Source organism: Leucopleurus acutus (genome assembly GCF_964270905.1).
Source record: "Leucopleurus acutus genome assembly, chromosome: 9".
Classification (NCBI taxonomy): domain Eukaryota; kingdom Metazoa; phylum Chordata; class Mammalia; order Artiodactyla; family Delphinidae; genus Leucopleurus; species Leucopleurus acutus.
Genome location: NC_139144.1, coordinates 8,891,462 through 8,905,505, shown reverse-complemented (window position 1 = coordinate 8,905,505; position 14,044 = coordinate 8,891,462).

The window sequence follows — 14,044 nt, the reverse complement described above, 5'->3', positions numbered from 1 at the left end:
AGGACCAGTGGTTTAGAGGTAGGGAAATGAGAGGAATCCAGCAAAGGGAAGTGAGGTGGGGTTAGATGAAAGAAAGGGAGAGTGATGCTCTGGAGGTCAGGAGAACAATGTGGTTTGAAAGGGGGGAGGGGTTAGTTTGTCAAATGCTACCTTTCTTGAGTCCAGCAAGATGAAATCTGATTCAGCTATTGGAATGGGCAGGGTAGGGGTCAATAGAGGCTCTGATAGGAGCTGTTCATTTGAGTTGTAGGATTGAAATACTGATTGGTGTGGGTTTAAGAGGCAAAGTGGGGGCAGAGAAAGTGGACACACTAAGTGTTTACATACAACTCTTTCAAAGACTGTCTCTGTGGAGGTGTCTCACTGTTGAAGCAGAACGTGGGCTTGAGGAAGACTTGTTTAAGTGAAAGCCATGTTTTCCATAAGAAATAATCTAGTGGAGAGAACAATCTGATGATTAAATGAGGTAATAATTGTAAAGTATTTTCTAATATTGTCTGATTCACAGTGAATGTTATATAAATGTTTGTTTAATGAATGAATGATTCCAGAGAATGGGTGTGGAGGGGGGAATTCCAAGAGGAAAATCACTGAGTAGCTGGAAAGATGGGACAGAGCTCAGTGTTGGGGGACTATCCTCAGAGAATTCTCATACTTGATAGAGTATTAGTTATGTTATTAGATTTGGTGGAATAAATAAGAATTTTCTTAATTTAAGTGAAATAGAAAGTCCCTAGTTGAAAGTAAGGGGGTGGAAGTGTTGGGGTTTGGAGAACATGGAGACTGGGAAAAGAAAGAGATTTAAGGTTTTTGTTAGCAAGTTAATGTGATATCCACCGGCCAGAGTGCATGCCTCTCTCCAGACATTGATCTGCATGTTTCCTTTTATTTTAAAAATGCATCCATATACTGAGATTTTCCTAATCCCATTCTAATCAACTGCATAACACAACCCCATATGGGTGTACCCAAATCTATTCCACCATATCAAATGGTGGATATCTGAATTCTTTCTGGAATTTTGATATCAAAACTAATGTCACATCTCACAGTTTTATATGCATGTCATTTACATTTTTGCTAGTATTTATTTAGGACCTCACAGGATCAAAGGATAAATTCATATGTCGTTTTAGTCATTTGTTTTTACTTAATATTTACACTATATCAGAGCACTAAACACAGTCCTAGAAAATCTCATAGAAATAAAGACCGGTACTTCCATAAATTCATGGAACCTCATATAGGCCCTCAGCACTCCCCAGCAAGCCAACTAATTTCCTCCCTTTTCTCTTCAAACATACTATCCCCACTCCTTACCTGTCTCTTCCCTCATCAAGGAGCGAAAGCCATTCTCTAGATGGGAACCTTCTGCTCCTATACCTAAACCTACATGGATCGGTTTTTAATGTAATAGGGGAAGGGTATCCTCTCCAAAGAGAGTCCAGTCTTTGTACCTCTTCTACTGTATCAGAAACCATTCATTATCAAGTCTCTCTCCAGTATTTAGTAAACATTTTCCAATTGCATCAGCTTTGAAGGCTCTTGAGGTTTTAATATCTAGAAACAATCTCCCAGACTTTCATTGACGCCCATGATACACATTGTTTTCTCACCACTTTTCTGATAGCCCGTTTAGTGCTCTTTGTAAGCTTCCCTTTCTCAGCTAGCCATGTTAGAGTTCTCCAATGCTCAGTCCATCCCTCTTCTCTCTTTATTCTGTAATTTCTTCCAAGGTGAATTCATCTGTATCCACAGCTTCGCTTACTGCACTAATCCTGGCTTGGGATACCTGGAGCTAAACAGTCATGTTTCTAGATCAGATGGCCTTCTCTTCACTCCAGTCCCTTACATTGGCTGCTGAAGACCACAGCTCAAATCCTGCCCCTGTTTTTCTATTTCTCAGGAGCTAATAATAGTTTTTTTATGTTTTTAAAAGATTCTAACTATATAAAAAGTAAGTAAACTGAATAATATATAACAGCGACCATACATGGCCAACAAAACCTCAAATATTTACTATTCGACCCTTTACAGACAAAAGTTGTCAACCCCTTTTAGATGATTCAGTCTCCTAAAAATCGACTAAGACCAAATCACAGTCTATATCTTCCACCTTCCCAAACCATGTTCCCTCAGTGAATGACATTATTCACTCATGTGTGTAAATCGAAAGCATAGTGCTTCTGCCTGCACACCTTTATTTCCTGTATCCACTCTGTCATCATGTTATATATTCTACAGCAACCTGGAATCCATTGAGTAATGTATATTTCAATGTCATCATCCAAGTCCAACATGTCACCATGTCACACCTAGACTCTGTCAACCCTGCCCCTCCTGCCCTTGACATGGCTACTAGAATCTCCTTTCCTCAAGAAATCATTGGACACTAAACCCACGATTAACACTCTTCAGTGGTTGTCCCACAGGCTGTTGTGATCTGACGCCTGTCCACCTCCAGCCTCGCCTGCACCACCTGCCCCTCCCTCTCCTGCTGAAGCCGCACCAGCTTACCTCCTATAGCTTCATTAGACCATCTACCTCCCAGCACAGGGCATCTCCATGGGTGAGTCCCTGTGCCTGGAAACTTTCACCAGCAACATCCTTCTTTGCTTATTGAACTTAATCCACCAGAGTGTACCTCACGCCCTCTCTAGGTAAGGTTCCATCTTAATATGCTCTCCTGCAATGTCCCTCTGTATGATAGTTGGCTGATGTGAATCCCCTCGACATGGTCAGGCTCACAAAAGGAGATCTGCCCATTACCTTGTGTTCCCTGAACTTAGCACTGTGTCTGACAATTATCACACTGAGAATAAACATGTCGTCAATGGGTGTATTGAGTCTCTGATAACCTTTATTACGTGAAGTCAGTGAAAAATGATATATAAATTCAATAAATGATTATGTACAATGGACTAATGTTTTTTTAAAAGAAAATTAGGTATTTGCCTCACTATTAATCAAAATAAATCCAGGAGGATGAAATATTTCATGTGAGGCAAAGTACGAGGAGGCAGTGTATTTATGGATGGCTTTCTAAGCATGATCCCAAAGGCTGAAACAAAAAAGGAAATAAAGGGACTTCCCTTGTGGCACAGAGGTTAAGAATCTGCCTGCCAATGCCGGGGACACAGGTTCGATCCCTGGTCCAGGAAAATCCCACATGCCACAGAGCAACTAAGTCCGTGTGCCACAACTACCGAGCCTGCACTCTAGAGCCCACGAGCCCCAACTACTGAAGCCTGTGCGCCTAGAGCCCGTGCTCCACAACAAGAGAAGCCACCGCAGTGAGAAGCCCGTGTGCTGCAACAAACGTAGCCCCTGCTCACTGCAACTAGAGAAAGCCCACGCCCAGAAAGGAAGACCCAACGCAGCTAAAAAAAATAAATACATTAAAAAAATTAAAGAAAGGAAATAAGACATTTGACTGCATTAACATTTAAAAAAAAAACAAAAAACATTCACATTCTAAACTTCCGCAGGAAAAGAATATGACTGATGTTGAAAATCAGAAAAATACTCCATAAAATACTCCATAAGACAGAACATTACTAGTCTTCAAACCTGTAAAACTCACTCCATTGCCATTGTTTGTTACATGTATTTCAGGTGAAATCCTAGTAAATATAGATAGCTGTGTTTTTCTGTGTAGCTTCATGTCTATTTAGCATTCATTTGGACCTCATTTTATATTAAATTTATCAATGAATTGTGAAGAATCAATAAAGACTGATAAGTAGGGGTAATCATCCATGTGGAGAGGAATTTAAGGCTCCTTTCTCAGCTCCTACTGGAACACATTATTATCTCTGAGAGAAAGCACGGACTGTAGACAGGAATAGAAAAATTCAGTCCACTCAATGAACAATATTCTGCTAAGGCTCCTTACATGAATAGAATGCTTCAAGAAACACACCTGATGAGGCCTGCATGTTCTATTTCCTAAGAGACTATTCTTTAACTACAAAGAAATGATCCCATCTCTTGGGCCTTGGATCATTACATTTTCTGTGTTCTGTATCTTAAATTCACTAAAGAATTTCTTTTCTTCTGTCTTGTGTATAAATGACTCTATATTGATTGGTTGAAAAGTGAAAGCTCCAGTCATTCTTTTAAGCATTTTCCATGCAATTTAAACACTTACAGTTTGGTATGTTGTAGGTATATAAACAAGCATGTTGATTTGAACATAAAATAATTGTATTATGAGGATGATGAAATACTTTATTCCTCTTCCATAAATATGAGCAGAGTTAGGACTAAGAAGGTTTTTGAGAATAGTCTATTATTACCCAACAGTAACACTTTTTAAAAGGAATTATATGGGCTGTATTTATTTATTTGTTAATGATCAGTGTTTAAGTTTTATTATTGTTATACATATTTTTAGCGTTTTATTTTTGCATAATTTAAAATCAAAGCAAAAATAAACATTGTAACAAATATCACAGGGAAGTCCATGAGCGCTAAAACAAATTTCATGGATTGCTATTGCCAAAATTTAAGATGCTGTTGGGACTTTGGAGACCTGTGTTTATTTGGAAAAGCATAGACTCTCATGAATTAAGTCCATGTTTTGTTGACAAGATGAGGCTTAGGAAACACATTGTAGAAGTCAATATCTATCATTTTATTAAATGTGTGGTGTAACTGATAATCTGAAAACTGGGAAATTGAATAAAATTGTTCAGAATAGGTAAATAGATAAATCAGATACAGCACAAAATTATGAAGCAAAATAGGAAAGAAACTTGTTCATTAGTTCGGGAGAATAGACTTTTCTCATCTTATTTTTTGCTTCTATTTAAATTAAAACTTTAAGGGTTAAGAACTCCTTTCTCACTTCAAATTTTATATGACTTCACATAACAGTAAAAAACAATAAACATTACATTCTAGTTATTATAAAAATAACAATAAACAGGTGGAGGAAATGACACTTATTATTGTCTAATTTAAATCATGGTGTTACAGTAGGATTTTTGCTGTAGTGAATTCAAACCCACTTCAGTGCATGCCGGGGAACCTTAACGAAGGGCTTCAGGGCAGTGATGCTTTGGTTGGATCACCTCAGTTTATAGAATGAGTAGCTTAACTTTATCACTGTGGGTTGCCAGTGATTTCTCCCCAGTCAGTCTTAAGTTAGCAAGCTGCCTTCTAAACCTAAAAGTGTAGGTCAGCAATCTATTTTACCATTTCGACTGATAGAAATGACAATTTCATATGGATCAACCTGATAATGAAGATGCAGACAACAGAGGGATTTCTTTGTTAGTTTTGTTGTTCTGGTAGATACAACCATTTGACAAACTCACATAGGATACTGAACTTCACCTTGAATTTCCTTGTTTTTCCAAATGTCTGGTTTCATAAATTGCTGATTACACAATTTGAGGTAGAAAGAGCTTTGGGATATATATAAGCCAAATTTCTCCATTCTATATAGGTGACAGTACTATGAATAATAGTAGTGAAATTTTGGTAGACATAGTAAATGCTCAATACTTTACAAAATGCTTTGCATAAAATACCTCCTTTAATTTTTGTAAAAACCTTATGACCTCAATGTTATCATTACCTACATTTTACAGCTGGAACTAGGATCCAAAGTTATTCAGCTTCTTTGTTCATGATCTGAACTGCTGAACTATAATGCTACTATCTGAAAACCCAATGATGTAGGTTTCTAATCTTAACCTCATTTCCTAGATGAAAAAACTAAAATCAAAAGAGGTTATGCCCTTACCCCAGGTCACATTTTACACTCTGTTCCAATTCTATTCACAGCTGGGCCTGAAATAGATTTAAATGTCAAAGTGATTTTCTTTCTCACAGATACATATTTAACTCAAAATAGTCTTCTATTTATTCTTTCAATCATATCAGATGATAGTATCTTAATTCCATGCAATTTTGTCACTCTTATTTGTCAATTAGGGCTTTTAATGTTACAAGTAATCAAAAGGAAACAAGTGCAAACAGTTTTAAACAAACAAAAAAAATACTTGATTTCAATTGCATCACTCATAAAACTGTAAAGTCCATAGATAGGGAAAGCTTTGGGTTTGCTTTGATTTTGTACCTTCACCTTGGCAAAGACCCAGCTTCTTTTCCTCTTCACATGTGACAGATATTTTTTTCTCCTGAGGCTGGATTCTCACACCTGGTAGGAAAATATGTGGTGACAGTTCCAGGCTTCAAGTTCATGACGTCTGGTAGGTTTTTCAGATGATCAAGGAATGCTATTTCACAAAAGTCTCAACAAATCTCCCTCACAGTTCAGTTTAATTGGATCAGATTCCAATTTCTGATTTGATTCTTTTAGCCATACAAATTCTGTGTTTTGAATGGCTTACTCCTGATTAGATTAATTCAGATTCTAAGAGTATTACTTTGATTTGATTGAAAGTAATCAGTGTTCAACCATGTAACTGGGTTAATGCCATTCTCTTACCTAAGCCATCAAACAAGCAGAAGAATAAGACTGTTACACAGCAGGAGAGGTGTAATAGGATTGTTGTTAAGACACAAAATGCCAGCAAACCTATGGCCCAGGAAATTCATGTGTTAGTGATCCCTGAACTAAGGATGTGCCCTCGGAGCCCTGTGGAATATTTGCTTTTTTGTTCTTATGTTTTAACCTTTTAATTATGTAATGTAATTTAGGCACTGAAAAGTCTGTTAAACATAAATGTATGACAGCATTAATCATTATAAGAGGAACATTGGTGTAATCTGTTACTAGGTTAAATGATAGCACATTGTCAGACCTGAAGAAATTGCCCACATGGACCCTCAAGGTCACCATTCCTTCCAACTTCCCTAAAGGGTACCAATAGCATAAATGTTATGGTACCCATTTCTAATTCCTAAGCACTGTAATTTAGTTTTTCCCTTTTGAGGGACTTTATGACAGTTGAATCGTACAATGCAGGTACTAGCTCTAAAAATCTGTAAAGTTTCTTCATGTTGTTGTGTGTGTTGTCTGCATTACACTGAATGAAAATACCACGTTTTATTTATACATTTTACTATTAATGGACATTTGTGTAAACTCTCATGAACATTTTGTAAGGTCTCTTGGCACATACTTGACTTCATTTCTGTCGGATATATACCTGTAGATTTGTTGGGTCATTGAAAATGTATATGTTAACATATTAAGTACTGTCAAATGGTTTTCCAAAGTAGTTGTACCAATTTATAGTCCCGCTAGCAGTGGCAAAGTTTCTCTTCTCCCACAGTCTTGCTAAATCATGCCATTACTAGTCAATTTCATGCCACTACATGCCAATTTGAGCCAATTCTGATGAGTATTCACCAGTGATATCTCATTGAAGCTTTACTTTGCATATCCCTGACTAGAAATGAGATTTATAGGTCTTTTTGTATGTTCTCTTTTGTTAAGTGATTGTTGAAGTCTCTTACACATTTTTCAATTAGGCTGTTTGATTTCTTATGTATTTACAAGTCTTTACACATTCTGTTATTACCTACTTGACATTTGCTTTTTGCATTGCAAATATCTTCTCCTGCTCTATGACTTCTTTTTCATATTCCTAATAGTGTTCTTTGACAAAGAGTTCTTAATGAGGTAGCTAAAAGTATTAATTTTAAAATTTATACTTACTGTTTTCTGTGTTATATAAAACTATTTACCTACTGATAGATCAAAAACTGTTCATCTATGTTACTTGTTAAGCTTTATTATTTTTTGACATATGTAGCTAGCTATAACCAGCTTGGAACTGATATTTGCTTAAGGTATATAATAGAGATAATATTATATTTATTTTTACATATAGCTTTCCAATGTCACAATACCATTTAATGAAAATAATCCCTTCTGTCTTGGCTAAATAAACATGTGGGTACAGATATCTCTACGAAATAGTGATCTCATTTCCTTTGGATATATACCCAAGAGTAAAATTACTAGATCATATGGCAGTTTTCTTTTTTTTTTTTTGTGATACGAGGGCCTCTCACTGTTGTGGGCTCTCCCGTTGCAGAGGACAGGCTCCGGACGTGCAGGCTCAATGGCCATGGCTCACGAGCCCAGCCGCTCCACGGCACGTGGGATCCTCCCGGACCGGGGCACGAACCCGTGTCCCTTGCATCGGCAGGCGGACTCCCAACCACTGCACCACCAGGGAAGCCCGGCAGTTTTCTTTTTTGAGGAACCTCCATACTAGTTTCCATAGTGGCTGCACCAATTTACATTTCCACCAACAGTGTAAAAGTGTTCCCTTTTCTCCACATTCTCACCAACATTTATCTCTTGTCTTTTTGATGATAGCCATTCTAACAGGTGTGAGGTGATAGCTCATTGCAGTTATGATTTGCAATTCCCTAATGATCAGTGGTGTTGAGCACCTCTTCATGTACCTGTTGGCCATTTGGATATCTTTTAAAAGGAAATGTCATTTTAGGTTCATTCCAGCATTATTCTCAATAGGCAAGACAAGGATGGAAACAAACTAGATGTCCATTGATGGATGAATGAATAAAGAAAATGTGAATTTGTGTATATATATATATATATATATATATATATATAAAATTCAGTCATAAAATAGGACATTCTGCCATTTGCAGCAACATGGATGAATCTGGAAAGCATTGAGCATTACACTAAGTAAAATAAGACAGACAGAGAAAGACAGAATACTGAATGATCTCACTTAGAAAGGAAAGGACTTGTAGGAATAGAGAACAGATTGGTGGTTACAAGAGGCTGGGTCGGGGTGGGGGGCATAGGAAATGGCTGAAGGTGGTCGAAGAGTACAAACTTCTAGTTATAAGTTCTGGTATGCACGGTGTGATGACTGTAGTTAACAAGACTGTGTTGTGTATTTGAAAGTTGCTAAGAGAGTAGATCATAAAAGTTCTCATCACAAGAAAATAAATGTTGTCGCTATGTGAGGTGATGGATGTTAGCTAAACTTATTGTGGTAATCATTTCACACACGTATATCAAATCATTATTTTGAGCAGTTTCAACTTATACTATGTTATGTGTCACTTATATCTCAATAAAACGTGAAAATAAAAAAAAATTCCTTCCTCCAATGCCCTGCAGTGCCAATTTTTTTGTATTCATATATGTATGAATCTATTTGGAGATCCTCAGTTCTGTTCTATTGGTTCATTTGTTTCTCCTTGTTCTACCAGCTATTTTAATTTCTGTAGCTTTGTAATAAGATTTCATATTGGGAAGACTGAGTCCTCTTACCTTAGTTTTCCATCAAAAGTACCTTAGCTCTCCTTGGTCCTCAGTATTTCCACACACATTTTGGAGTCAGCTCATCAGAGCTGTTGGGTGAGAATGCATTGAATCTATGGGTCAATATGAAGAAAACTGTCCTGTTATTATACTGAAACTTCCAATGCATGAATGTGGTCTACTTTTCATTTTACTTGGGTCTTCTTTAATTCTTTTTTTTCCTCTATTTTCTTAAATATACATCTTTATTGGAGTATAAATGTTTCACAATGCTGTGTTAGTTTCTGTTGTTTCAGTGTTATTTGGTAGTTTTCTTCATATTTTGCACCCAACTTTAAAAATTTTAATAGAATGCTTTTGATGTTTTGAAACTATTGAAAATGATATGTTTCTTAAATTCTCAGTTTTAAATTTTGTTGCAACTGTATATCTATGATTTATAAATTGTCCCTGTATACAGTAGTTTTGCTAAACTCACTAATTCTATTAATTTACCTGTAAATGATATTGTTAGTGCACCCAATGTGCATCATTAGGAATTTCATGTTTTTTTCATACAAGCCATCATATCATCTATGAGACATGATTGCTTAATTTCATTCCTTTCAATAGTCAGTCACTCACCCATGCATTCATTTATTCATTCATTCTCTCTTGTTTATTGCACTGGCAAAACCATCAAACACAATGTGGAGTTTTGTTGCAGTCAAATATCCACATTTTGTTCTGTGTCTCTAATATAAAGCTTTCAACATTTCAGGTTTTTCTATATATACACTTTATCAGATTAAGAAAGTTCTTATCTATTCTCAAATTGCTAAAAATTTGTGTCGTGAATGGACATATATTTTTATCAAATAAATTTTCTGCATCTTATGCAATCATGAGACTGCTCTTTTTATTTCATTTATGTACAGACTATTTGATTTACTACTATTTGATTTGATTTACTATCCATTTTAGGTGTACCTTCTCTTTATTGGATCATTCTCCTCCAGAGGTAATAATCAAAATAGTAAACAACTGGCACAGCAGAGGCACCATGTGAATAAGAATGGACACAGTCGATAAACAAGTGAAGCCATATAGGTGCACAGCAGCTGCATATCAGCTCAGCTCCACCTATTAATTGCACAACCTGCACCCAAGTTTGTTATCAGGATTTTTGTTTTTTTTAATTTACTACTTTTAATCCAACTTTTCTTACCAAGTATAAGTGGAACTTGTTCATATTATATTATCTTTTAATAGATAATTAAATTTCCTTTGTTAACATGTGTTTAAAATTTTTGCATTTAGTAAGAGTGGACTTTCTTTTTTAAACATTTGTATGAAGATTGTGAAGTAAAATGAAGATAATATGAATTGGAGAGTGTTCACTTACTCCTCTATTGTTAGACGTCATTGTGCAAGTTGAAAACATTTTGTCCTTGAATGTTTGGTAGAACTTACCAGGGAAGCCACTGAAAACTAGAGATTGTGTGTGTGTGTGTGTGTGTGTGTGTGTGTGTGTGTGTGTGTATGTGAGACTGCTAATTGAAATGAAAAGCTAAATAAGCTAAATAAATAAGCTAAATAAAGTTTGCTAAGTTTTCACATCAGTCTTGATAAGATACCTTTTTCAAGTGATTTGTATATTTCATATATATTTTAATTCAGTGGGATAAAGGCATACATTTATCCATCTTATCATTTTATTGCTTTTGTTTGTTTGTTTGTTTTGTTTTGTTTTTTGTGATACGCAGGTCTCTCACTGTTGTGGCCTCTCCCGTTGCAGAGCACAGGCTCTGGATGCACAGGTTCAGTGGCCATGGCTCAGGGGCCCAGCCGCTCCATGGCATGTGGGATCTTCCCAGACCAGGGCACAAACCCATGTCCCCTGCATCAGCAGGCAGACTCTCTACCACTGTGCCACCAGGGAAGCCCGCCATTTTATTGTTTTATAGCATGATCTGAAGTGATGTACCCTTATTCATTTCAGATAATGGTTTATTTATCACTCTACTCCCTTTGAATTTTATTTTATTTTTTTCCCTAATATTTTGAGATTTTTTCAGCCTCTTTTCTGTTATAATATATGCATATAAAGTTAAAATTACCCTCTAAATATTTCTTAGTTTTGATGTATGGCATTTCTCTTATTATTCATTTCAATTTTCTTTGATCTAAGCGTTATTTAGAGTCTATATACATTTTATTTTTGAAACATCTATATTTCCTCTGGTTATTTATTTCTAATTTAAATAAATTGTGGTCAAGGAAGGAGGTACTACTTATAGTTTCAATCATTTCAATTTATGACCTAATAAATATTCAAAGATTTTACATGTGTTTGAACAGAATGTGTATATTTTGGGGTTCATTACTCTCTACATATTTATTAGGTGACATTGATTGTGTTGCTTAAATCTTATATATTTCAGCAGTATTTTCTATTGTTTATTTTATCAGGTACTAAAAATGGAAAAATAAATACCTCAATATGATTGGGGATTTGTCTTTACCTGCTTGTATTTGTCAATTTTTATACTTTATATATTTTGAGGTCATGTTTTTAGGTGCATATTAATTTAGAATTGCAAAATATTTCTGCTGAATTAATTCTGATGAATGAGAACCTTTTAAAATTCTTAATATCTGCTTAATTTGTTTATTTTTTTCTGAAATTAATATAGGTACTTCCTTGTGGTTGAAGTTTAAGTCATATATATCTTCTTGCATTCTTTGATGTTCAAGCTTTCTGCATTGTTATGATTTAGGTATGTTTCATTAACATAGCATAGAGTAATTTGTTTTGCTTTTTTATTCCGTCTAACAATCATCTTTTCATTGGAATTTTGTGTCTACTTTACATTCACTATAAATATTTAGATACTTTATTTTAAATTTAACATCTTACTCTGTACTTTCTGCCTCTGTGCTGTTCTCACTTTCTCTGTCTCTCTGTCTCTGCAGTATATAAACCTGACTCCCCCCACATGCTGATCCCCTGCCACAGTGAAGGCCCCTCCCTGGAAGACTGTGAGGGGGCCTGGGCCATGGGGTAACATGGGGAAATCCCCTCTCTCAGGAAGCAGAGAGGGGCCCTAGAGGTTTTCTCTTCCTCTTAGCTCTGCCCCGGGGGCTCGGGGAAATGGTTACTACATCCTCCTCTCTCAAGTGAGGGATGTTTCTTGCTAAATCTATTTTCATTTTGGAAAAAATATATATATATATATAAATAAACAGTTTTATATAAAAAATAGAGAGAAATAACTACAGATATAGTTTGATAAATATGCATACATACACACATGTATATACATATATACATGTTTATATATACATACAGTTATTTCCTAATAAGATATTTTAAAGCATTTTAATGTATTTAATAAACCAAAATTTAGGTATTAATGTATTTGTCTCCAATCACAATAATGTATTTTATTATTTTGATTATCCTTCATTTCTTCCTGAATTTCTTGCCTTTTATCTGGAATTATATTTCTCTGCCTTAAAAAATATCTCTCTGTATATTCGCTAATGTGGATGGGCTGTTTCCAATTTCCCTCAGTGTTTTTTTTAATTTTCTCCCTGAAAATGTCTATATTTCACTTTCATTCTTGAAGGCTCTTTTTCCTGGGCATCTATTTCTAGGCTGGTGGTTATTTTCTCACCACTTTAAACTGTTTGGCCTGTATTAGTTCTGTTGAGATTCAGTTAATGCTTGTCCCTTTGAAGATAATCTGTTTTACTTGTGGCTTCTTTTAAGATTTTTTTCTCAGTAATTTATGTCTAATACTATAAATGTTCCTAGATATGTTTTTATGCATTTTTAATGATCCTTGGCCTTTAGAGCTTCTTGAATCTACAGACTGGTACCTTCTGATCAGTTCCATATACTGCTTCTTCACCCATTTTCTTTTTTCTCCTTTTGTGGGGCTACTACTAGGAGTTCAATTAAATATATGTCAGTTTTTCTCATCGTATTCCCTTTGTTTGTTCTTTTAATATCTATCATCTATCTTTTTTTCCCAATCAATTATTCTGAATAGTTTCTTTCAAATATTTTAAGTTATTAATCTTTATTTAACTCTTCTAATTTGTTGTTACCATCTGAAATTGTAATTTAAATTATTGCAATTTTTTGTTATAATTTTTTAATAGACTCACCTGGTCTCTTGTTTTTTCTTTTTTTCTTCTCTATTTCTTTTTTTTTTTCCTTTTGTTTTTTTTTAAACAATATTTTTCTATTTATTTATTTTTGGCTGCATTGGGTCTTCGTTGCTGCATGCAGGCTTTCTCTAGTTGCAGCGGGTGGGGGCTAATCTTCGTTGTGATACATGGGCTTATCATTGCGATGGCTTCTGTTATTGCAGAGCACAGGCTCTAGGAGTGCAGGCTTCAGTAGTTCTGGCATACAGGCTCAGTAGTTGTGGCTCGTATGCTCTAGAGCACAGGCTCAGTAGTTGTGGCGCATGGGCTTAGTTGCTCCACGGCATGTGGGATCTTCCTGGACCAGGGCTTGAACCTGTGCCCCCGGCATTGGCAGGTGGATTCTTAACCACTGCACCACCAGGGAAGTCCTCCTGTCTTTGTTTTTTTTTTAATAAATTAATTATTTTAAAAAGTTCTGTACTTGAATTTAATGTAACAATAATAATTTTAACATAAAAATATAGGGATAATTACTGAACATAGTCTAATTATCTTAAATTCTAGTCCTTGTAATTTCAGTATCTAGAGACTTCGTTGGTGTAGATCTTTTCTTTTTTTGTTCGAACGTAGATCTTTTCTGTTGATTGTCACTTATTTCTCTTTGTGTGCTGG